Raw genomic sequence first — 23,034 nt, 5'->3', positions numbered from 1 at the left:
AAATGAAAATGATCCCAGAATGAATGAAGTACTCTTCTAAAAAAAATCGAAATGTAAAAAGATAAATAAATAGCAAAAGAAGCAGGAAATCGGATGTGGGAGTCAGGGACTCCGTTAGTTTTGCACTACTGTGGATTGATTTGCTATAGGCAAATTGATATCACAGGGAGTGCTTGAATGGGGGTTGATTAAACAGAAAAGTAAAAGAAAAGCAAGAAAAACGGAAGTTACAGAGAGGGAATAAGGAAAAGGGCGATGAATAAGGAGAATACAAATAAAAATGGAAACGAAAGGAAAGGATACCTATCGTGGCTGACGCTTTGAGATTGAAGTTCCTTCAGTCGATGGAGAAGACGGATTGTGAGAGGAGGAGAATGGTGCAGGAGGAGGAAAGAAGACCATGGGAGAGGGAATAATAAGCTGGAAGGGAAAAGAGGGGTGCGGGGGTGAGAAGCGGTGTCTAGGGTTTCCTTCTTGCGCCTAACTTATAGAAAGGGGGGTGGAAGAATTGGTGAAGGCAGTTAGGGATCGAGGGTGGAGATGAAGGGGAGATGATCGGAGGGCGATGGAGGACGGCGATCTGCCGAAGGAACCGATGGATAGCGAGGAAGAAGCTTCCAGTGGGTTCGTGAAGGAAGGCCGAGAGCGTGCGAGAGAGAGAGAGAGAGAGAGAGAGAGAGAGAGACTCTGTAACCCCAAAAAAAGAAATCGTTAAAGGCTTTTTATCAAAGGACGAATCTCCATTTTTAAAGATTTTCAAAAGGGCGGTCCTTTTCAAAAGTTTTTCAAAAAAATGGTTTTAGCTAAAAGATGTTTTTCAAAAGGAGGTCTTCAAAACTATCTCTTGACCTTTATTTTTTTCTTTTCTTTGTATTTTTGTATATATATATATATATATATATATATTTGTAAATACAAAAAAAAAATTGTATTTTTGTCATAAAGGTTTTAAAACTTAGGGGGAAAATGAGAAATTAAAAATGATTTTTGGAAATTTTTAAGAAATATTTACCAAAAAAGGGGTTTTTCTGAGAATTCAGGTTCGATTTCTGAAATTTTCTTCAGAAAATGGGTTTAGATCCAGATTTTGAGAAAATATTTGAGTTTTTTTTAACCTCGAACCGAGAAATACATATCATCGAATCCAAATGGACACTAGATCGACTGTCTGAGCCTTTCGAAAATTCTTTTGGTATTTTTGCAAATTTAATTTTGAAAATTGGATAACGAGACTCAGTCTTGGAATTTGGCATTGGATCCGAATCAAAACTGAGCCAGATATAGAAAATTGATTTGATTCCAGTAATTATGAGGAATAAACTAGAATTATGAGCAAGAATGACTCAATTTGCTCAGAAAGTGGGGGTCAGGGGCAAAAGGGGAATATTTACAAAAAAATTGAAAAACTTGGGGTGTTCATAATGAACTAAAGAAGCAATCTTAGATTTATTTACCTTTGACGTACCTTCATGAGTCACGAGAAGCGTATGCCAAATTTCATATGCTGTAGAGCATTGAGAGATGCGATTGAACTCTACCTTGTCAACGGCATAATAAAGTGCATTCATAGCTTTGGCATTGAGTGAAGTAGTCTTCTTTTCTTCATCGGTCCATAGGATGAAATCAGTTGATGGTGTTTGGTACTTTTCTGAAACAACTCTCCAAATTTTGAGATCCATGGATTGTTAGAATATTGTCATTCTTACTTTTCAATATTCATAGTTTGTTCCGTCGAAGAGAGGAGGATGAACAGAGGATCATCCTTCTTTGTGCTGAGATGATGTTGTTGTCATGCTAGATGATGGTAAGATCAAAATATAGCAAACCTACTCTGATACCAAATAAAAGTGTTGTAGGAACGAGGCAACGAGTACTAGAGGGGGGTGAATAGTGCTTTTAAATAACGTCTTTAGAATTTTGAAGGATTTTGAAATTCACAAAGCAATCACACAAAAAACACAAGAATTTATCCTGGTTCGGTCTTCCAGACCTACATCCAGTCCCCAAACAAAACCCGCTTGAGATTTCCACTATCAAACTTGTGTAACTACAAGAACATACAGACCAAATTCGATCCCACTTTCAGTAACAACCCTATTGAAAGCAAACAACTCATTTAAACCAAGGAGTCCTTTCCTTTTATAGAAAAATGAAATAATCAACTTACAATCAACCTACGAGCCCTTCTTATGAATGCAAATGGAATGCAATTGGCTTTTGAGGTTGTTGAAATACTCAAATCACGAATTCAACTCTCTCACAAAAGAATTTTAGTGAAAAACTGGAGTGAAAATATCAAGTGAGTGAGAACGAATACTTGAATGAGTAGGAGTGAAAAGCAAAGAATTCAATCTTTGTAATTCAATGTAATTCGATTGGATTATATGATTTTGAGTGTGGAATGCACTCATATTTATAGTTGAAAGATTTCATACGTTGAGGGTATGAAAGGGTGTCAAAATAGTCACTTTTGAATGGTCAATTTGTTTGAAAAATGAAAAGACACGCCTTTTAAAAGTTATAGAAAAATGGCAAAATTAGTCGACTGGAACAGTAGTTAGTCGACTTAAATCAAATATTAGCATACTGACAGTTATCGTCGGTCGACTAATGTGTTTAACAAAGCCGTTTGAAAATCTGAAGTTTGAAACTTAGTCGGCTAAAGAAAAAGTTAGTCGACTGATAATATCATCAGTAGACTGAAAAACCTTTCAGTCGACTCTTGCTAAATTTTTCTGAAAACACACATTCTGTCCGGTCAACTAGGAAAACCTTCAGTCAACTGCTGCTAAATTTTCCAGAAATCAAACATTATGTCCGGTCGACTGATAAAACCTTTAGTCGACTACTGCTAAATTTCCTGAAAACAAACATTTTGTTTGGTCGAATGATAAAACCTTCAGTCGACTAATTCAGAAAATTAGCGTTCTTGCTTTGAAAATTTGGCACAAAAAGTTGGTCAACTGGTGAGTCTGTTGGTCGACTAATAAACATAAAAAATTAAGTAAAGAGTTTTCTAAAATGATTTTCATGAAGGGTTCTTTTAGAAAAGTTTTTCTAAAGACTTTTTAGATGAAATGCAATTGAAATATGCACTCTAAGTAAGGCTCTTACAAGAATCTAAGACATTTAACTAAATTTACATTTGCATATATGTCTTCAAAGATTCTTCATTGAATTCTTCAATTCTTGTCATCTTTCTTCATTGCCTTAGCTGAAATGCAGTTGATTTACTTGTTCATCATCAAAACCTTGTACTTGAAGTATCGTGTACGGATTCATTGTCGTAACAAGATCCCCCAATGTAGTCTGGGAGGAAGATGTTCAAATGAAAGAATACTTTATCATTTTTGAAGGAAATTCATTGAAGAATACAAAAGATAGAGCCAGCGTTCTAAGCATAGAATTTCTTCAGATGTCGGGCATTGATGGGATTGGGCAGTTCTACCCCATCTGCATTAATCAGACGATATGAGTTACGTGGTAATGCTTCCTTGACCACATAGGGACCTTTCCAGTTTGGTGACCATTTGTCACGTAGGCAGTGCTTGAGATGAGTTATTGATCTAAGAACCAGATCATTAACTCGAAAATTTTTTTCAATAACTGACTCGGCATATTGCATGGCTATCCTCTGACTATAAGATTGAGTGTGCTCTGCTGCCTTGAGTCTTTTTTCATCGAGGAGATCTATCTGTATAAACCTCTATTGTTGATACTGATTGAGTGGTAGCTCTAGAAGTGACACGAACTTGAGAGCGGGCTTCTGAACATGAAGAGGTAGTACCACCTCAGTTCCATAAACTAGCTCTGAAGGAGTGGTGTTGGTTGTGGTTCGAATGGTGGTTTGATACACCCAAAGTGCATCATGGATTTTCTCGTGCCAATCATGACCTGTCTCAACAGTCCTTTCCAAGAAGCGAATTAGGATTTTATTAGTGGACTTTGTCTGACCATTCCCTTGAGGGTAATAGGAAGTGAAAAAATGATGATGAATCCTGAATTTCGAACAAAAGACCTTCATTCTCTCATTCTTGAAATGAGTGCCATTATCTGAAATGATATCATGTGGTATGCCATAATAATAATAAAGGATATTCTTATGGATGAATGAGACCACATGTCGACCCTCCACTGTATGCAAAATGACAACCTCAACCCATTTGGTGAAGTACTCTATTGCAGCGAGGAAATATTTGTGGCCATTGGAGGCAGAAGGAGTAATTGGGCCCACAACATCGAAAGCCCACATGGAGAATGGCCATGGAGATACAACTGATTGTAAATATGTGGCTGGCGCATGAATGGAAGGTGTGTGCATCTGACATTGAACATACTTCTTTACGAAATGATAGCAGTCTTGTTTCATGGTCTTCTAATAATACCCTGCCCGAATGATCTGCTTAACAAGCATTTGGTAACCGACATGGCCACCACAAATGCCTTCGTGTGCTTCTCGGATGACTTCCTTAGCTTCTTCTTCATCCAAGCATCGGGAATACTTGGCACTGAACCCGCGGTGATAAAGGACATTGGCAAGAATAAAATATCAAGCAGACATGCGCTGGATTGCTCGCTGCTCCCTTTTTGACAATTCTGGTGGAAGCTCACCAGATTCAATAAAAAATTTTATATCTTGGTACCAAGGCTTCTTCTTTTGCTCCATTTGGTTAATTTGCATGACTCAAATGAAGGCTTGTTGATTGAGTCGACCTATTTCAAAAGAACGACAGGATTCACCATCTTTAAAGGACATAATGGAGCCTAGGCTGGCTAGACCGTCAGCTATTTGATTGAACTCTTTTTTGATATGGAAAAGCTAGAATTCATCGAAGTTGTCGATGAGAGCTAGAACAATCTTCTAATAAGGAAGTAGCTTTTGATCCTTCACCTACCATTCAGCTTTGACTTGGCTGATGATGAGTAGTGAGTCATTGAAAGCATGCACTCTCTTAACATTGAAATCTTGCAGAATTCTCAGACCTAGTATTAAAGCTTCATACTCGGCCATGTTATGAGTGCATTGAAAATCAAGCTTGAGGAAGAAAGGGATCATCTCCTTCTCAGGCGTGAATAACAAGATCTCGATCCCTATACCAGCCATATTCTTGGAATCATCAAAGAATAAACTCCAAACTGAAGACTGTTGAATGTTATGGATGCATTCATCGGAGAAATTATCTTCGGTTTTCTCATCTTCTATCAAAGGAAAATTAGATAGTTGGTCGGCGATGGCATGTTCTTTAATTGACTTCTGAGAGACATATTCTAGGTCATACTGCATCAACAGAATTTGGCAGTTGGCAATCTGTCCACTGAGAAATGGTTGTTTGAGAATATACTTGAGAGGATTTAACTTTGATAGAATCTTGACTTCTGATGCTAACAAGTAATGTCTTTGTTTTTAACACTACCAGACTAGTGCTAGGCATGTCTTCTCTACCTGAGAATACTTCTTCTCGTAATCAATAAAGGTCTTGCTCACATAGTAGATGGCATGCTCTACTCGATTGCCTTCTTCATATTGTGCCAAGAATCTGCCACAAGCGGTTTGATTAACTGAGACATACAACAAAAGAGGCTTTCTCAATTCTAACGGCTTCAGAACAGGTGGATTGAGGAGATATTTCTTGATACGCTTGAACGACTGCTGACACTCTGGTCCCCACTTGAACTTCACTCCTTTTCTGAGTAGATGATTAAAAGGTTCACAGCTCATGGCCAAATTAGATATGAATCATCGAATTAACTGCATACGTCCTTGGAGACTACACAACTCTTTGAGATTGGTCGAAGGTGGTATATCAATAATAGCCTTTGCTTTAGCGGGATCTACTTCTATCCCATTTTTGCTGACTATGAAGCCAAGCAGCTTGCCTGACTCTACTCCAAAAACATATTTTTGAGGATTGAGTCTCAACTTGAATAAAATAAGTTGCTTGAAGACTTAACCAAGAGCATCAATATGGTCTTCTTCTTCCTTGGACTTCACCAGGATATCATCGACATATGCATCCATAATCTTATGCATCTGGTCATGGAAAATGACAGTCATTGCACGTTGATAGGTTGCCCCAGCATTCTTAAGCCCAAATGGCATGAGTGTGTAACAAAAGGTGCCCCAAGGTGTGGTGAAAGATGTCTTAGATTGGTCACAAGCGGTCAACTTGATCTGATTATATCTGGAATACCCATCCATAAAAGAGAACATGGCATGATCTGTCGTGTTGTCGATTAGAAGATCAATGTTGGGAACTGGATAATCATCTTTTGGAGTTGCTTTATTGAGATCTCAAAAGTTGATACAAATTCAAACTTTACCGTTCTTTTTAGGAACTGTCACTATATTTGCTAGCTAATCTGGATAATTTATTGCTCGAATGAATCTAACTTTGAGTAAATCCTCAAGTCCTTCTTTGACTTGTTGCTCAATCTGAGGATCCATTTTTCTCAACTTCTGCATAACCGGTTTGACATCTGGCTTCAGAATGAGGCGATGCTCAACCAATTTGGGATCTAAACCTGGCATATCCTTGTAAGTCCATGCGAACACTTCTTGATATTGCTTGAGAAAATCAATGAGCCTTTCCTTTTCATCTGCACTCAGACTCGTGCTGATCTTGAGAATCTTAGGACTGTCCTCTGAACCAATATTGATGTTCTCGGTCGGATCTTGAACTAGGGATGATGGCCCATCTTGCTTCTGAATCACTGCAAATTCTAGTAATTCTTGAAGAGATGAATCGAACTCTACAGATTCTTCAGGCTGCTTTGTTGCCTTACTGTCATCTGCTCTTACCTTGACCTGATGGATCTTTATGGGCTTTGAAACGATTGAAGAATTGATGATGAGTTTCTTTATTGAATTGGAAGACATTCTGAAAATCTTAGGAAAAGAATAATATTTAGGAAAAATCGTCCATCATAAGACAAATTGCAAAAATATAGGAGATAATAACAAAGAATTTATAAAGACAAATTGTAAAGAAAAGAAAGAAAGATGGCATCCAAACAAATGAGAAAAATCGATAACTTTGTTGATGATTTGAATAAAATAATGACAATGAAGAAAACAAAATAAAATGGGACCTCGTCTATTATCATTGCAAAATTTTACTTTTGCAAGTCAAACTGACCTTTGAGAAAGTTTTTTTTAAATAACTCGCCTCTGTTTTAAAATGCGGGATAATTTCGAAGAATGGGACTCTCCTGTCGGTACGAGGTTCAACCATTCCTTGTACCTTTACTAGGGGTAATTGAACTAAGGATCAATCTAGTGCTTTGCTTTGCTCAATTTGTCTAAATCATGTTCTATTTCCTAAATGCACAAAGAATCAGGCATGTGCTATGAATTTCTGAAAATGCAGATTTGACAAACATGATGTTTGCTGCAAAGTTTGGAGAATACTTTGAGAATTCTTGGAAAAGATGACACTTTGAAAATCATGAGTTTTGTTGAAAGAACATTTTTGAAGAAGAAAAGAAAATCGATTTTTGAAGAAATCCAAGTGTTTTATGAAAATCGATTTCTGAAGGATTTCAAATAACTTAAAAAAAACTTGATTTCTCTGAATTCAAATTTTGAAATTAAGAATATATCTTGGAAAATTGTGATTTAAACTTGAGAAATACTTGAAATACCACTTGAAAGCTCAGAGTTTTAAGAAAATCAATTTCTGAGTAAGACTTAGAAAATTTTGAGAAAATTGATTTCTCTGAACTAGAATTGGAATTTGCAAATTGAATGAAATGAATGAATGCGGATTTGGAAGACATTGTTTTGAAGAATTGAGAAAATCTTTTTGCATTTTTGAGAAATGCAGTGTATTTTGAAGTTAGCCTAAGAGTGTAGGCTGAATGTGGTTAATACGAAGATCACAAATCTGGGTCTCATTCGTATTCTGACTATGGCCATGAATATGAATTTCACCAAGTTTATCAACTCTCTAAGAGCTTGTGCACGTGCCATTCGTGTCAACCATGGTGAAATTGAGATATATGCATGAATGACAAATATAGCAGTTATATATCGAAATTTAAAGTATATGCAATGCAAACCCTAATTTTAAGCAAGAATTGAAATTCTTATTCCAAATGTATTTACAATTTACATCACTAATTGAATTTAAATAAATGAAGATAAAAGAAATGCAACCTTGAATATCTCTGCAAAACAAGAAAACTTGTTAGCACATAAATGTAGGTTTATCTAGATTTATCAAAAATATTAGGAAATTATCGAATATTATCCAAATGTAAACCCAATTCATACTTCCCTGATATAAACATAAATGATGAAATTGAATTGGAAATATGAAAATGAGATTTGAAAATTCGAAATTGGGGTCAAAATGACCAAAATGCTCCTAATAGCAAGACTATGGCCTTGAAATCAGGGTTTTTCAGAAAGATATTTTGTAAAATGCAAATTTTAAAATTCAAATGAGAATAAATCAAACACAAGATGATATGATATGATTGAAAATGAGAAAATCAAAGTTTGGAAATTTGAAATTGAGGTCAAATGACCAAAATGCCCCTGATAGCAAGACTATAGCCTTGAAATTAGGGGTTTCAAAAAATATTTTGGTAAAAACTTTAGATTTGGGGTTCAAATAAACATAAAATCAGATGGAAAACACTCTAATATGATTAAAAACATACACAAACCCTAAAAACATGAAATTCTATAAAAAAATCAAAAATAACATGAAAAGCATGATTTTGTCAATGTTTTGGGATCCTGCGGGCACCTTGTTTTGCAATATATTCAATTCAAGCATCAAATAATATCCAAAATTAATAAAAATCGACATCTACATTTCTTATAACCCTAAAATTAGATTAGAAACAGAAAGATTAAATTTTTATATAAATTTAATACAAAAATTGTAAAAACAATCCTAAAATATGTTATTTTTACCCGTGGGCACGTACCTATTTTGGTGTTAGACCTAGATCAGGGGTCAAACCACCATATATATTCATAAGATTTTACATAGGAATAATAGACATAGAAACAGAGATTCTCACTTTTACAAATCATAAAAATCATCTTCAGTTAGGGAGATATCATTCTGGCAATATTTGATCAATTCTAACGAATATAAAAACTATCAAAACAGATACTTCTAGTTTTAAAGACAGAGAAAAATAGCATAACACATCAGAAAAATCTAGGATTTTAGCAATGAATATAATACATATAGATAAGGAACTTCTCATTTTACAGATCATTGATCGGATCTTTGGTTAGGGAGATACGATCAACACAAGTTGAATTAGGGTTTTAATAAAACATAACGAGTTCTAAAACATTGATCTGACTCTCTGACAGAGGAAAAATAGCAAATGATGATAAAAAATATACGAAAATTACAGTAAGTAATAGACTCTAATACAAAGCTACTGTAATTTATGGATTATAAATCGAATCTTGGATGACAAAAATAACGCAACTGCAAGTTATACTTGAATATGAATAGTGATTTTAAACCACAGGAATCACGATTCGACTTTGTATTTTTCTAACGGGGTTCACGAATCCCAAAACCTTTGATTTTTTTATAGAAACTGACAAATCTATGGACTAAATATAAAAAAATCAGATTTTTCTAACAGATATTTAAACATGAAATATCATGATTTTCACAAACCTAGAATCAAAACACATGAAAATCTAATAAAACACTAAAAACTATGATTTAAACATGGAAAACAATAAAAAATACCTAAACATCAAATTGAAATTTAATTTATTGCTTAAATATATGAAATAAATATTAATATAATAAAAAAATAAAAAAAATATAGGAAATCCATGGCTGCAATTGATTTACCCTTTGAAAATATGGATTTAGCTCATTTAATGGGTAAATCGCATATTTCATTGGTTAAGAATATGAAAAACAACAATATAAACAATTATAATAGATTAGAATCTCGAAAAACAGCACCAAACAAGGTTAGATCATCTTCTTGGATTGGTTTTGATGTTCTTGATTGAAAATCATGGTTGAAATCTATGAACAAGGGGCGCCCATGGTGAAATCCATGGTAAAGCATATGAATAATCAATAAAATTTATGAAAAAATATCAAAGAATCTTACCTTGGGGCTGCAGCTGCAATGGAGGAAAGAGGAGGTGCTGGAAAGGAGAGAAAAGCTCCAAGATTTGAGAAGGGAGAGGAATAGGGGTCAACCCTCCCTATGAGCTCTTTAAATAGGGAATTTTTAGGTTTTCATTAAGGAGAGTTCTAGTTTAACTAGAACTCTTCTTAATGAAGCAATGTGGGGGGCAATTTTTCTAAAGGGATTTAACCTAATTACTAACCTATCTAAGCTCTAATCAAAACCCTAAAATACCTCAAATGTGGCACCACCCCTTGTGGGCCTCATTTGGGTTTTTTTTAAAACTCTAATTTTTAAAGCTTTAAAATCAAAGTTAAAAGTAAAAAATGAAAGTTTTAAAAACAAACTTTGACTCACCTAGACATCTAACCTAAGTAGGACATTGACTAACCTTAGTCTAACCCTGACTTCTTCAGATGTGGCGCCACCTAGAGAGGGGCCCAGTTGAATTTTCAAAAATGATTTTAAAACTTGAAAATAAAAGGTTTTTTAAAATAGATTCAAAAGTAAACTTGAAATTAAAGGTTTTGAAATGGCACGGAGTCCTGACTGGGTTAGAACTTCTCTAAATGTGGCACCAACTGGGTGGGCCCCACATCAGAGTTTTAAAAAAAATTGAAATAAAGACTGAAAATAGCTTTGAAAAAGGGTTAAAATCAATGGATGGAATTCAGATGTTTTGGAAACAAAATCCTAGACGGACTGAGACTCTGGACTAGAGTCCTGAAATTTTAGAACCCTGAGATTTTTAAGGTTTTTAAAAGTCAGATGAAGAGGTTTTTGAAAGATTTTCTCAAAACTAATGAAAATAAGTTAGAAAATACAACCAGGGTTAGAGTTCTAACTCAGCTGAAACTCTGAAATAGAGTCTTGAATCAACCAAAACTCTGCAAAATGACCTAATTTCTGAAAAACAAATAAAAAAGAATGAAAATGAAAGTAAAAACAAACTCCAAAATAGACTTCTAACTGGATTAGGACTCTAGGACAGAGTCCTGATCAGACTGAAACTCTAGATTTTTTTTTGGTATTTTCTGAAAAATAGATGAAAGAACTTGTGAAAATAGTGAAAATAGCAACAAGTATTGAAATCAAAGCAGAGTTCTGATCCAACTGAGACTCTGGGGAAAGAGTCCTAATCGGACTAGGACTCAAAATTTTAGATTTTCTGAGAAAACAGATGAGGGGATCTTAAAAAATAGATAAAAACAAGATAAAACTGAAGTATAGTTCAGAGTTCTGATCTGACTAGGACTCTGAGGAAGAGTCCTAATTCGACTAGAACTCTGAGAATTTTTTGTTTTTCTAAAAAGTGAATGATGAGATTTAAATAGAACCTTTGAAAACCAGTGAGAATGAAGCAAAAAATGAACTCAGGATATAGTCCTAATTCGATCAGGACTCTGGGATAAAATCTTAGAATTTTGAAACTCTGTGATAGAAATGCAACAATTTTGAAATTTAGAAAGATAAATGAAGAGATTTTGGAAGGATTCTCTCAAAATTGAAATCAGGGTCAGAGTCCTGATCCAACTGGGACTCTTTAAATAGAGTCCTGGTTCAACTAAAACTCTGAGTTTTTTACTCATTTTGAAAGATTTTAAAAAAATTGATTGAAAATAGCCATGAAAGATAGAGTCCTAATCCAACCGAAACTCTAAAGAAGAGTCCTAATCCGACTGAGGTTCTTGAAAAAGAGTCCTAATCCAACTAAGACTTTGGGATTTTGGCCAAGATGACAAAAATGGGCAAGGAATATGACCACGACTGGTTTAAAATAAAAAATAGAGTTTTAAAAAGGTTCAAAAAGATAGAAATACAGAGTCCTGATCCAACTAGGACTCTGAAATTTTTGCGATTTTTGATAAATAAAGAAATCCAGAAGTGACGCCACCTAAATGGGTCTCAACTAAGAATTGAAATCAATTGAAATTGAGTTGAAAATGAATCCATATTGTTTTCTAAGAAAAAAACATTTAAAATATAAGTGTTCTAGGGGTTGGCAAATGACAAAATATTGATTCAAAACCCAAGTTTTAAAACTCGAATCTAGATCCAATATTTTGAAAACAGGAGTATTGGATCTCGATGATGAGATACAATGACATGCAATGTTATGCAATGCAATGAAATGATATGTCAAATGCATGCAGTGATATGTAATGATATGTAAAATGTAAACCCTGGACGAGGGACTTGGAATCCCGGATCCTTGGCAGAGACAAAGAATTTGGAGATTTTCATCTGAGGATGAGAACTGATAATTGAAATTGAGCCAAAATGAGGGTTGAATCTTGATTGTAGGATGAAGTGTTGAATTTTTTGTAAAAATTTGGGCTGTGAACAGCCTTGGCTCAGATTTCGACCAATTGGTTCCCTAAAGACTGCAGAGAGTGGGTCTTTGTGGCAGGAGGCAGGTGTTTGTGAATGAGGGTGAAAATTTGGGGTGTTTACATCATCTCTAAAAAATGCGAAAAATAAAGAAAATGAAAGAAAATGATGACAAATATTTTCAGTGTGTCTCCTTGACGAAGATAGTATTTTTATGAGATCTCCTGCCCATAAATCTCAATCCTTCTCTGTGCGGATGATGGTCAGAAACTACCGGTTCTAGCCAACCATCTTTGTTCTTGCCTAGACCCTTGAAAGGATGATAGTTGTGCTTCAGTAAAAGGCCAATTCCTCTCTTAGCTTTTATAAATTGTGGGAACAAAGGATGATCTCTGAAAGTGCTATAATCAAGACGGCCTCCGATCTTGAAAAAGTATGGTCCTTGCCATCGGACCATCGCTGCGGTATGCTTGGTTGGTCGTGCTTCCTCCAGCTTCAGCATTTTGAGGCTTTCGCTGAGGATGACCTCATCACTTTCCCTAATGCTAGGGATATTGGTTGTATAGGTTGGCCTTAGAATCATTGGCTACGGCAGCCTCTCTTTTGGATCTTCCCCTAAAATTATTGTGATCATGCCACCCTTGGACCACTTTATACACTGATGAAGCATGGATGGTATTGCATTCGCATTATGAATCCAGGTGCATCCCAATAAGAGGTTGTATGTCAGCGGCACATTGACGACATGAAAGAGAACCGTATGGACAGATTAGTTGATGAAGATCTCATGGAAAATCTTTCTTTTTGTTGTCTGCCCATGGTTGTCAAAACCATAAATGGTGATGGGATCAGGAAGGTACTCTTCCTTCTTCAATCCCAGATCCTTAGCGGTCATCTCAGAACATATATTGAGACTACTGCCTCCATCAACAAGTATGTGGGGTACGGTCATTCCCTTGGTCCGTACTACAATATATAATGCATTGTTGTATAATGTGTGAGGCTTCAACAAGTCCTCATCTGAAAAGGTGATAGGGGCATTGGTCATGGTCTGGTTAATAATCTGGGCTATGTTTTCGAGAGTTGTGCCTGAATTTACCTTAATCTTTCAAAGTAAGTCATTCAAGACTTGTCGGTGCTTAGAAGAAACATATGCCAACTCGAGGATTGACACATTTAAGAGGGCAGTGATCGGTTTCTGGGCTGAGTTGGTGTTTTCATCGGCTATTCTGCTCTTATCTTGAGCATCCTTGATAAACCGCTTCGAAAACCCTAGAATTCTCCTGGCAACTTCGGTGGATGCTTTGGCAGGCTCACTTGAGACATTCAGCTTACTGAAAGATGAAACGAGGTTCATTCTTTGCGCACTGGATTGGGTCCGCTGTAGCACCAGGACCTGATGCTGAACATGGATATCACCACTAGGACACAGTTGAATATGATCCTAAGGTTGGAATGGCCGATCAAAGATCACTATTGTTGAATGCTGAAGGAATGGATGATTCAGTATAGCCATTTTTTCATCATTGCCACCCTCTACAAGGAGATTCTTATCAATATAGTCTTAAATAATGTTTTTGAGAACAAAGCAGTTCTCAGTGTCATGTCCCACTATCCAATGGAATTTGCAAAATATGTCCTTCATTTTCCCAATGACACCGGGTGGATCGGCTACCTTTGGGAGTTTGATCATCTCACTGGTAAGCATGTATTCGAGCATGGTCTCGAGTGATTGATCCAGTGGAGTGAATTTAAGATTATAGCTCCATTCTTCATGCTTCACCTTATGTTGTAGCTTCGGCTCTTGTTTGATAGCCTGCAGAGGTGGTTTATTATTCTGTAGGGGTGATGTCTATTTTTGAGAAAAATGATTTTTGAAAATGTTTTTTAAGTGAAAAGTAATGTGAAAACCAAACACCAAATATAAAAACCGGTTCTCACTAGTGGTAGAGACCGGGTCGAACTCAGGGAACATGGAAATACTTTGTATTCAAACAAGCAACTAAACTATGCTTTATTGCCAAAATGAGGAAAATATAAGGAAAGTAAAGCTAATTAACTATTACAACAAATGAATACCCTACGCATAGGGTTTAAAATGGTTTTATTACAACCCAAGAAATTAAAACTCCTAATCTAAAAAAATGAATGTCTTCTATGCTTGTGCCTCCATGTCGCGTGTCGAATGCATGTGCAACAAGTATCACTCGCTTGCTTGCTCTTACTCCACGCCTTTCTGCACAATTCAAAGACACACGGGCAGCACAAGAGAAGAACTAAAACTATACTATGCAAAATATACTAAATAGATGCTAAAATCTAAATCGAAACAAAGAAAGATAATGCGAAAGAAATGCAATGACAAGTTGAATGAAATTTATTAAATGATTGCTAAATGCTAAATGCTAAATGACAAGTAAAAAAAATTGCTAAACATATAATGCTAATGTATGCAAACTAACTACTAATTCCTAATGTAAATGATTGCAAAGTAATACTACTAAACACCTAAGTAACAATGCTAACTATCTTGAATCACTACTAAACAACATCAAACACTACTAAGTAACACTACTAACTATTTTAAATCACTACTAAGTAACAATGCTAACTACTAAACAGCATTATTCAACTAAGTAACAATGCTATCTATCTTAAATTTTTCATTACTCAACTAAGTAAATGAAATTACAAATCAGCTAACAATTACAAATCAGCTAACAACATTAATCAATCAACTAACAACTCAATTAACTAACAAATCAATTAACAGCTAACAACTCATTTAACTAACAAATCACTTTAACAGCTAACAAATCAATTAACTAACAGCTAGCCGAAAAACTCAATAGATAACACCCGATCCCCGGAAGTCGGATAATGCTCAGAAATCCGATAGTAAATCAATCAATCAAACTGATCCAAAAATCAGTAGCTCAACACTCAAATCGAATCCAGCAATCAGATCAAACTGATCCAAAAATCTAATCAAACTGATCCAGAAATTTAATCAAATCGATCCAGAAATCTTGAGATCAGTCGATCAATACTCAACGGCAATCAGTCAAAGCAACGCTCGCTGGAGATCAGTAACAGCAATGGAGATCGAATATAGTAATAGCAACGACAATCAGAGATCAGTAACAGCCACTGGAGATCGAATACAACCGATTAAAACTTCTGAAATTCGATCGACATTCAGACAGTCGATATTCAGATATTTAAATTCAGCCGATCAAAACTCATGTATTCGATTGTTGGAATTCAATCGATCAAAATTCCAATGATCTTCAATCAGATCGGACATCAATAAGATTCTGACATACCGAAATCGATTCAGACCTCTGATTGATCGAAATGAGTCATTCGATTGATCGAAATTAGTCATTCGATTGATCAGATTCTAACATTTAATTGCCGAAAACAAACAATAATCGCTGGAAATCAGACGATCGATCAACACTCACACAGACCTCGCCAAAAATCAAACAATCAAACGAAAATCAGTAGAATTCCGTCAATCGGTAATCAAACAGTAACTCGTTCAAAGCTCAAATATTCAGGTATTCAATCGATGAATTTTAAACAATCAATCGATCACCAGAGTTCAAACAATAATCGATTAGCACAAGAGAATATTCTGATCGCCGGAAACAGACAATAATTGCTGGAAAAATCAGTAAACTGCAATTTGATCAATCGATCTGATTTTGAAATCTTATCTTCTGATGATGATGATGCTTTGCAGAAAACCAGATTAAAGTAAAAAAGAAGAAGAAGAAAAGGAGAAGAGAAAGAAGAGGAAGAAGATAAAGAAGAGGAGAATGTTACCTTTGATTTGGTTGAGAAAAGAGGTGGAATCCTCTTTGCACTGCCGTCGGGTTGAAGCTCTTCACCAAAGAGGAAGGAAAAGAGAAGGTGAAGAAGAAAGAAGAGAAAAGAGAAGAAATGAGGAAGAGAGGGAAAGAAGGAGGCGTCAGATTGCATGGTAGAAGACCCCTTTTCCTCCCTAACATGAGGTATTTAAAGGATTTGAGTGGTAAAATTGCCACCACTCACAATATTTTTTTATATTTCACTTTACTACTCTATTAAAAAAACTATTTACTAAACACCTCGATTTCTTTACATTTTGTAAAAACTTCTACTAAACCTATTCTAACTATATTATTTTTAAACTCAACCTACTATATTAATGACAAATACTAATTTATGCACTAAATTGCCAAGTAAAACTAATTTTCAAGCATTTTTCCCTTTTTATCCTTTTTAACACATTTTCTTGAAACTAGCATAAATTTGGCTTTTTAAAACATTTTCTTATGAAATCATGCATAATTTAATGTGAATTAAACCCTAAAATGTATGCATGATCAAATACCCCCATGCTTATCTTTTGCTAGTCCTCGAGCAAACTAGAGAAATGCAAGAATTACAACTATCACTAACTTACTTTTGTAAGAATCATGGTTGCATTTAGCACATGTAACAAGCCCTTTCAACCCCTGGGTTACCCCAGTGGATGAGTAAGGTCTCATGAGGGTTTGCAGCGATGCTACCCACAAACATCTTTGCCATGAATGCATAATATTACACATCTTTATAAAGAGTAGGTAATTAAAGACTTTTGTTTTTACAAATATTTCTTGTTATTGCAAGATCAAAACATAAATAGTCTTTTATATACCACCACAGCAAAAGAATTTCTTTCACTTTTCTAAATATCATAATTATTTATGTTTTATTCTTGGAAAGTCAAATAAAAACAAGTTATTACTTACTTATCCTCATTCATATGTTTTCTGCACAGGTTTTCTCAATCACACTTCTAAGCACTGAACTTTTTCTTTTTGCTCTTTTCTTTTCTTGATTTTCATTTTTTCATGCTTTTCTTTTTGCGTACTTATTTTTATTTTATGGCTTGCGTATGGTCTGCTTTTATGCCTTGTGCAATGTCAATATCTTTTATACCTTTTTTCAATGTATACCAAAAGATATTGACTAAGACACAAAAGTGACTTCCTTTATTTACCTTTTCGGCATGAGACTCAAATACTTCAACTTGTGTATGTTCTCAGCTACTAAGGATCACGAAGTTTTCCACTCTTCTTTTCGAAATGAAACTCAAACGCTTCAACTTGCGTCTAAGTCCCATCTACTAGGGATTGTAAAATTATCCAAACAACCTAACGCATGCACTTTTTACTTTTGAGCTCATTTTTGCTTTTGTTTATTTGCTTAGTTTTTTGAAAATACAACTATGCATATTCATATTTGTGATTCAAAATAAACTCTAACATGTATCTATCATCATTTCTTCGAAATCCACATAAACAACCACAATTTCTAGATCCATGTCAGAAAAAAAAATTTGTGGGGCTTAAAAATCCTCTAAAAACATTAGATTTGAAATAACATTCATATAAGTTCAAACTCTTTCTTTAAAAACCTACTTTCCATGAAAAATGTGTAAACATATGCAAAACGTAGACAAAAATATCCAGGCGAGCAACTATATTCTCCCCCATGCTTGAATGACAATGTCCCAGTGGCACTCCCCCATGCTTGAATGATACTAAGTAAATGCACATGAGATGCAGAATGAGGGAAAGAAAGCAGACTCAACCCAAAATGATATGAAATGTGAACATGCCTACGTTGAACATGATCTATACATTATGCACATGGACTATATGAAAACAAACTAAACTGAAACTAAAAATGTTATTCTATGAATAAATATACAACAACAAAATCCTATGAATGATACAATATACAACATGTGTGAGCCCTATGCTTCTAAGAGATCGACATCCTCGATGTCATGTCCTATCACAATATCTGAAATGTAGGGCTTCAGTCGCTGCCCATTCACTTTGAAAATGCTACCCGTGCGAGGGTATAAAAGATCTATCACTCCATGCGGAAACACCCTATGCACAATGAATGGACCATTCCATCTTGACTTCAACTTGCCTGGAAAAAGATGAAGACGCGAATGATAAAGCCACACTTTTTTACCAGGCTCGAACTACTTCCTAACAATATGTCGATCATGAAACTGCTTGGTTTGAGCCTTGTAAATATTGACACTCTCATAGGCCTCATTACGCATCTCCTCTAGCTCACTCAACTGTAATCTCCTCTCTGCGCCAACTTGAGTCATATTAAAATTGAACTTTTTGATAGCCCAATATGCTCTATACTCCAACTCAATAGAGAGATGGCATGGTTTCTCGAAAACCAATCGATAAGGTGACATACCAATTGGGGTCTTGTGAACACCCCAAATTTTTTAAAATTTTGTAAATATTTCCTTTTTGCCCCTGACCCCCATTTTCTGAGAAAATTGAGTCAATTTCAATATAAATTTCAGTTATTCTTTGTATTTTCTGGAATAAACTCTATTTTCTTATATCTGACTTGATTTCGGATCCGGATCCAGTGCCAAAATCTAAATCTGAGTCTCGTTGTCCAATTTTTAAATTAAAATTACAAAAATACCAAAAATAGTTTTTGAATGGCTCGGACAGTCCATCCGGCATCCATTTGGATCCACTACTCTTTCTCGATTTGAGGTTCAAAACTTGAATATTTCCTCAAAACTCGGATCCACACCCGTTTTCTGAAGAAATTTCTAAATTTAAACCTGAATTCTCAGAAAACACTTCTTTTGTAAATATTTCGCAAAATTAGTTTAAAACCTTTTAGTGTTCAAAGTTTTTACATCAAAAACACCAAAAAAATAGAAAATACAAAGAAAACAACAAAAAAAATAATAAAAAAATTTAGAAAAGAAAAATACAAAAATAGTTTTAAAAAATCCCTTTTTGAAAATGGATTCTTGTTAAAACCCCTTTTAGAATTTTTTCTTTACAAAAGAGCCATTGTTTTGAAAAGTTTTAATAATGGAGGGGACCCGATCTGAAAGATGCCTAACGGCCATCTCCTATAAAATCGACCCTCAGGGGGGTCGATGAGTCATCTGTTTTCCACCCCCGCATCCGCTCTCTATTACTCTCTCCTGCGCATCACGATCTGTCTCCACCCTTCCCCTTTTATCGCTTCTTCACCCTTCTTCTTCTCAATCCTTATTCCTCTCCATTTCTTTTTCTTTTCTTTTTTTTCTTTGGTTCTTATCGGTATCAATTGAAGAAAATCGATCGATCATCCCAACATCCAGAGGCAAGTGGTCTTCCTCTTCCCTTGTCTTTCATATTGCTCATCTCTATTGCCACTTTACCGCATCTCTCTTAAGAGTTCTTCTCTCTTTTATCCTGATTTTCGGTAGAAATTTTTACCTTATTGTTTTAGTTTTGCTTTTATTTTATTTTTGTTTCACCCAGAAGCATTGAAGGTCGAATCGATCTGCATGTAGCAGGATCGGTCCACCTGCTGCAATAGTAAAAAGGAATGGACCCTTCCAACATTTTTTTTATTTTATTATTTTTGTTGTTGTTCTGTTTTGTTTTCTCTTGCGTTCTGTTGGTTTTGCCGATTTGTGATTCTTATTTGTGTTTTGCTCAGGCTGTCGAATTCAAGAATCCAATATGGTCCATCCAAATTTCATGCTAATTATCAATTTCATTTTCATTTTCATTTTGATTACCTGTTTGTGTCATAATGCTTAGGTTCCAATATTTTCTCTTTGATTCCTTTATAATTTATTTTGATTTTTCTCAGTTTACATAAGTTTAAATATATGTTTATGTTATTTAAATGTATTCCTCACTTGTGATTCATTATTGGTCCCTCATGTATAACATGCACGCACTGCACATTCGAACTCTGCATCGTAATGGCAATGTCCCTCTCTGCGATGATCCAAAGTTTTCCTCTAAATCCATGGCTCAGTTGAAGCAAATTGGCTATGCATGGAGCAGAGGTTGATTTGTCGTGAGTTGATAGCAGAGACCAATTGGGTTTTAAATATATGTCTCACAACGGGCGTGTGTTTGTTTGAATTTTCCCATCACACTGAGGCTTTCCCATACATTTTTTTTTCTTTTTTTTTATGTTTCATTCCCCTCTCCTCATCTGCATATTGCTTTTAGCCCATCATTTAGGCATTTTATTTGCTTCACCATTGATTTATCTATTTTGCTAATTTCAGCTCTGTGGGAACAACATTTTCCTTTTTTTTTAGCCTGCGTGTGGCCTCAACATCAGCTTGATGATCGCTAGTTTTATCTCGATCTTCTTTCATTAGCTGTTGTTTATTGAGCATTCTGTCTATTTCTTTCTTTGTTGGTCATCCATATGCAGGGAACATCGACAATCTTCTTTCCATCAGTTCATGTTAAGAGCATCTCGTCCTCATTTCATAACAGCAATTCATAGTCCATAATATTTTCACATCTTATTTTATGCATCAAGGTGTCAATAGGTTTTATTTTGTTCAGCATCATGCTCTGAATCTGTGTCCATCGTCTGGGATTCAGATGCATGTAGAACCATAGCGTCGTGCATGATAATTCTCCTTTAACCCATCTGCATCTACCTTGTTTATGGCAGGTTTGCTTACCATCCGTATGATAACCTCCCCCCCCCCCCCCCCCCCCCCCACACACACACACACACACACACACACACAGTATCACCAATCACTTGGCATTAGCATTCATCCCTATGTCATCTGCATTCCATGATGTTCACATTTCTGCAAGTTATTGTTGATTAGAATCAACACCTCCATTTCAATGAAAATTATAACCATCGGATCCCCAGCTTTGGGGCTCACCTTTGAATTTTGTGGAGGAATTTAAGTAGCGCCCCTCAATACAATATCTTCTCCAGACATGTTGGTCGGCTCAAGTCACTCAGGTCCAGTTAAAGGACCATACTCAGAAGTTCTACCACTGGTAAGTGAGCCATCAGGGTCTCAAGGGAGTAGTGGAGGTGCTTGGATTCGGGATTACTTAGGGGAGTTGGATATCTATGGCAGACAGAGTTTGAAGCAAAATCAAGACTCTGACCTTGCTTCTGAAGCAAGATCTGATGATCACCATAATTTTAGACAATATCTTATATATGGTCAGTGGATACTTGGTGAAAGGCATAAGAGCTTGACACAGTAACACGTGCCAAAAGCCTTCGTGGATTCAATGGGACAAAACCTGGTGGCACAAGTTCTTTCCAATACAGTTGTGCAGAAGAAAGTTGGACTCCTCTATGTGTTTCATAGTCCTCATTGAGCACTTCGAGATTGCTCTCTGCCAGTTGTTGGTCACTGAAGGTAAAGGGAAAAACATTGCTCATACACGTGAAGCAATTGAAGAAGCTGCAGAAAAGGGTACCTAACTGGTTGTCCTACCCGAATTTTGGAACAATCCTTATTCAAAATAGAGCTTCCCAATATATGCAGCAGACATCGATGTTGGTGGTGATGCATCCCCATCATCCTCAATGTTGTCTGAAATGGAAAGTTGAAAGCTAAGCATAAAAAGATACACCTGTTTGACATTGACCTTCTAGGGAGGATTACTTTCAAGGGATCTGAAGCACTTATTGCAGGAGAAGCACCAACTATTGTAGATACAGATGTGGGGCGAACGGGCATTGGTATATGTTATGACGTCAAGAGCTAACCATGTTGTATGCTATAAAAGGTGCTCATCTCTTATACTATCCTGGAGTATTTAACATGACTATAGATCCATTACATCGGGAGTTACTATAGCAGGCAAGGGCGGTTGATAATGAGGTAATTTTAGTATTGTACAACTTTCAGGAGATTTGCCTGCTAATATTAGTTTATCATTTCTGCATTCATATGCTTGCAACCAACAACCTCCATACACTCCATTTTCCATCTTACACTCATATCCTCCACATATCACCACTGTTATATCTAATTTTCATGATCATTTACAATAATATATTTGTCATAACACCCACTTCATTACACCCTGCAGCAGCACCCTTTCAATCGTCCCCTATATATCTTCCACTTCACACTCCACATGTGCACAGCATCTAGCGCATACCTTTCCACCTTCAAACCTGCTATACATTTATTCATTTATTTTTACAGCTAAATGTATTGTTCATCACAGCCACTTGCACTTAGCACCAAATTTTCCTTAAATATTGTGGCTCTCACTCACCTATACTACTATCATTCTCATTTTGGGCATCTGCGACAGTGCTAGGCATTGTTGTAGCTCTCACATACTCACAGCAGTGCCAAGCACTGCTGTGATTTCCCTGCCAACATCCAGCATAACCTCATTGTATATGTTGCCATTGTATCTACTGTAATCTATCACCTTCAGCACATCATCCCATCATCATATTCTTTCACAGCAACAGCCCATAACTACCATTACCCACCAATACTCGGTTGTCATTAGCCACAGCGACATTATTTCAATACCCTGCACATGTTCCATCTCCATTCACCATTACATCTATCACAATCACAGCATTGCTCAATTACCTGCATTTATCTCATTACACCTCCTCTCTGTTACTTACCACAGTAAGCAGCAACACACCACTTGTTGCAGCATCACGTGTTTTCCTTGCTTCCTGCATCATTCTCACTATCACCCATTTCATCCATGTGTATTC

At 35.8% G+C, this 23,034-nt stretch overlaps 1 pseudogene; it reads left to right on the top strand.

The window, feature by feature from the left end:
- The first annotated feature begins 565 nt into the window (after nucleotides 1–565).
- Nucleotides 566–22,613, top strand: LOC149843121 (omega-amidase, chloroplastic-like; annotated as a pseudogene).
- The last annotated feature ends 421 nt before the right edge of the window (nucleotides 22,614–23,034 follow it).

Source organism: Nuphar pumila, chromosome 3, assembly GCF_984573655.1.
Source record: "Nuphar pumila chromosome 3, dmNupPumi1.hap1.1, whole genome shotgun sequence".
Lineage (NCBI taxonomy): Eukaryota > Viridiplantae > Streptophyta > Magnoliopsida > Nymphaeales > Nymphaeaceae > Nuphar > Nuphar pumila.
This window is presented reverse-complemented; position numbering and strand designations above follow the sequence as displayed.